The sequence below is a fragment of the Mandrillus leucophaeus genome, unplaced genomic scaffold (genome assembly GCF_000951045.1).
Source record: "Mandrillus leucophaeus isolate KB7577 unplaced genomic scaffold, Mleu.le_1.0 Scaffold75, whole genome shotgun sequence".
In the NCBI taxonomy this organism is placed as follows: Eukaryota; Metazoa; Chordata; class Mammalia; order Primates; family Cercopithecidae; genus Mandrillus; species Mandrillus leucophaeus.
The window spans coordinates 3,209,643-3,214,035 of record NW_012108141.1 but is presented as its reverse complement, the minus strand read 5'-3'; the positions used below and the strand labels follow the sequence as shown (position 1 = coordinate 3,214,035).

The window sequence follows — 4,393 nt, the reverse complement described above, 5'->3', positions numbered from 1 at the left end:
AATAGAGAGAGAGAGACAGCTTAAGTGCAACATAGTTTGTGATAAGGGCTTGGTAAGGGTAACTAGTATTTCTTATTGTCACTTATCTTCTTACCCATATAAAAGAAAACATTGTTTTAAGTTGTTCTTCCAATAATTGTAACAGTGTATTCCAAACTATTCACATGATCAAAACCCGTGCTTAGAAGAGACCTGAATTGGATAGCATACAAGCTAGAGCAAAGCAGCAGAGCTTTTCTCTGTACAGAGCTAACTGGCCAATATGAAAACTGAACCTTGTCCTTATTAGGTAATTGGATGAACCAACCTGCACACAAGCTATATAAACAAATTTTGCATACCAAGAATGTTGTTGCCAAGCCCAAGGATCAGCATCAATAACAGTTGATGAATATTACATTCATAAAATGTTTGGATAAGAATTAACATTGCCTGTTTATTTCTTACAAGGACATTTCAGTAATTACCTATTTCTTTCTCTTTGCTTTTGTTTTTATATTGCCCTGTCCTTGCAAATCTGAACTCTGTGCCCATTTCTACAACAGATGGCTTTGGCTGTTGCCACCCAGCTGTCTTTTCCTTTTTTGTCCTGAGAGGTGAACAAAGTGGGTCACCATGGAGGAAAGCTATGTGCTACCTCTCACAGGCTTAATTCGATTTCCCCTACAGCCCCTGAGGTCAGAAATCTCCAAGCTGTTTATGACCCAAATTCAGACCTGCAATGTGCCCAGGAAACCTGACAGCTGTGTGGGCAATTCTGGCTCCAAATTATGCTAACCTTCCGGTGATTCCATTTAAAACAAAATGAAACAAAACAAAAACCTCAGGATACTCAATTGAAAAGTATAAATATTTTTGATGAATTATAGTATGTAGCATATTGAGCAATAATAATGTAAACCAAGCAGTTATTGTTTTATTTCTTTGTAAGTGTAGAGTGCTGTATGTTCTCAGAAGCCACTGAACTATGGTAACTTCTGATCTTATCCCAACCAGTTGCACAAGTACTGGGAATCAAACACCTGTTTATTTGTTAATGCTACTGAAGGAACTTGATCATTAGGTTTTAATGACTCTAAAATATACACTGAAATTCTATTTCAGACCAAACTGCATTTTCTTTCATATACGGGTTTGTTGTGATAATCAATTTCCTATTTATAAGAAACAGTATGATTCATATACTTTGTCTTACTGGGTTTTCTTTTTCTTTTTTTTTCTTTTCTTTTTTTTTTTTTTGAGATGGAGTTTCACTCTGTCACCCAGGCTAGAGTGCGGTGGCATGGTCTCAGCTCACTGGAACCTCCACCTCCTGGGTTAAAGCAATTCTCCTACCTCAGCCTCCCTAGTAACTGGGATTACAGGTGCCTGCGACCATGCCCAGCTAATTTTTTGTATTTTTTTTCTTTTCTGATAAAGGAAGCAACTACAGAAAGCTTTTATTTATTTGTTCAAAGTAACCAGTGCTGTGGATGCAAAAAAAATTCCCAACAACTCTTCCAATGCTACTTTCAAAACAAACATATCAAACTTGATTTTCATTAGGATGTAGTTATTTCGTCACACTAGTAAATCAAAATCCAAGACCCAAATTTTATATATATATATATATACACAATGTGAACAATTATTGAGCTTCATCTTCTGGACAAGAATGCCAAGTTAGTCTCTCTTCATAAAAAGCAATTACAATTTCACGACACTTCATATTTGCCTCTTTCACTAGCACCAAGTCTGCCTCATCTTTCCATTTCATAAGAAACATCAATTCTCCACTGCTGTCTGTGGCATCAATTATTCTTTCAGGATGAAGACCTCTGGCAAATCCTCTTGGTTTGTCAGCAGCATCTCTTTTCTTCTATGATTTGCTGTCATCAGATTCACTGTCAGATAAAGATTTTCTTTTTGTACCATCTTTTTCTTTGCCAGCTTTCTGAGAGTTAAGAAATGCTTCGATCAACTCTGGACAATCTAAATTTTCTTCAGGTTCCCAAGTATTGTCAGCATCTGTAAATCCCTTCCACTTCAGGAAATATTCCACTTTCCCCATTCACTACACGTCGATCTAGTACTTTTTCCACCACAAATTCTTCTGGCTCTGCCTCTTCAACTTTTTTACTCTTTCCATTCTGGGTTTTTTTTTTTTTTTTCCCATTTTTTGCAATGTAGTTTTATTGGAGGCCATTTTTTATTGCAGACTTGAAGAGCTATTATTCACCGCCTCCGAGGTGCTCTGGGTCGCAGGTCTGCAGCGTCAATATTTTGTATTTTTAGTAGAGATGGGGTTTCCCCTTGTTGGCCAGGCTGGTCTCAAACTCCCGACCTCAGGTGATCTGCCCACCTCAGGTTCCCAAAGTGTTGGGATTACAGGTGTGAGCTACTGTGCCTGGCCTGTTTTGCCTTACTGTTAGTAATTCATTGTTTTTATTCTCAGGAAATAACGTAAACTCTGTATGAATACTATCAGTCAATTTTTGAGTTTTAGGAATTGCATGTGGTGTCAATAAATGACTTAGCATTCTTTTAGAGTGCAAGACAATCAATTAAATGCATGTACATTGCATTGTATCCTAGTATAGGACATATAATATTAGCATACACACTATATGTTAATTATAGGCTCCAACCACTCCAGCTTTCCCTGGGAAGAGTATTTTCCCCACTGCCCAAAGGTAACTAGGCACAGGGCCAGTGTCCAAATGCAGCTGATGCTCTCTTCGTTATATATTAGCTGTTACTGTACCATTTCTGGAAGAGTTTTCTAAAACAGCACAGGAATATTGGTGAGGAGGAAAACATGCACTTCACTTAATGAGCAACTATTGTGTGGCAGGCCCCAGAATGGGCACTTCAGAAAAGCAACAACAAAAAAAGATACTGCCCCTTTCCATTCTGGTCAAAAGGCAAGCACATAAGTAGGTCATTCAAGTAAAGCATAGTAAATGCTATGACAGAGCTAAGCACAGAGCCATGGGAATTTAGGGGAAGAGCTAGAACTCTCTTTCCTCAATTTCAGACTCACTAATCCAACAGCCTGCTAGATGTCATTAACTTCTCAATGTGTTAAAAGTAGAACTCAGAAACCTCCCCATCCAAATAACTATATCAGATGCTGCAGGTGCCCTGTTCGGTTTCTCTCTGGCCTCCAGATTCTATTCCTCCTATATGTGAGAACAGCCCTCAGCCAGTAATTGAGGGAGTGGACACATAAGGCAGCTCTCTCCTTACTCAGGTGGGATAACTCAGAGGCAGGAGAATTCTGTTGCATGTTCTGCAGTGGTCTCATTGAATCTTTACCCATTGAGGGCCATTATGGTAAAAATGAGTCAAGTGGAAGCCCGTGGAAATTCCTGCCCTTACCAGTATTGGAAACCACAAGTAATACCTTATCCCTGATGGAACTTCAGAGATTAGGTTCACCATTAAAGATGTGACAAAAAGCAAGGGTAGTCATACCTCTCACTCCCCATTCAATTTGCCTCATCAGCCTGTACAAAGGTTGGAGGGATCCTAGAGAATAACCACATGTTATCAAAAACTTTATTAGGTGACTCCAACTGCAGTTGATATTTAGATGTCACCTCATTTCTGGAACAAATCAAGAGTCCCTGGCACTTAGTATGCCATTATTGACTTTCAAATACTTCTGTTTCCATACTAGTTTGCAAGGACCACCAGAAACAGTTTGTTTTTACCTGAAGTAGCCTAAGAACTATATCAACAATCCTATGTTCTGCCATAATATAATCTCCAGAGATTATGATAACCTTGACAGTTCACACAAAATCACACTAGTCCACTGCATTGATACCGTTATGTTGATTGGATCTGATCAGGACCTGAACAGGAAGTGGCAAGTATTTTAGATGATTTAATAAGACCCATGTGAATGAGAGAATAGGAAATAAACCCCCATGAAAATTCAGAAACTCATTACCTCGATGAAATTCCTGGGGGTCACATGGTATGGAACATCTCAAAATATTGCCACCGGAGTGAAAGATAAGTTGCTGCACCTTGCAAGTCCCCCAGTAGAGAAAAAACGCTAGGTAGACCCATTTGGATTTTAGAGGTAATATCTCCTACATTCGAGTGAGCTACTTCAATTCCCATTTACAAGTAATCGTATTAAATCAATAAAGCCGCCAGTTCTGAGGGGGACCAGAGCAAGTATAGACTGAAGTGTAAATTGCTCTTCTTTATAACCCAGTAGATGCAATGATACTTGGCATGTCTGTGGCAAGTAGGATGTTGCAGGAAGTCTCTGCCAAACAACAATTGGAGAATCATAATGTAAAACTCAGGGTTTTGAAGCCAATCTATGACTCTTCTCAAGATAACCATTCTCCTTTCCAGAAACAGCTCCAGCTCGATACTCATACTGAATGCCTTA

General features: G+C 38.9%; 1 pseudogene across 1 annotated transcript; it reads right to left on the bottom strand.

The window, feature by feature from the left end:
- Positions 1 to 1,404: 1,404 nt before the first annotated feature.
- LOC105529128 lies at positions 1,405 to 2,251 on the bottom strand (annotated as a pseudogene). Its single transcript, XR_001004457.1, has one exon. The product of XR_001004457.1 is annotated as a chromobox protein homolog 3 pseudogene (transcript).
- Positions 2,252 to 4,393: the final 2,142 nt, after the last annotated feature.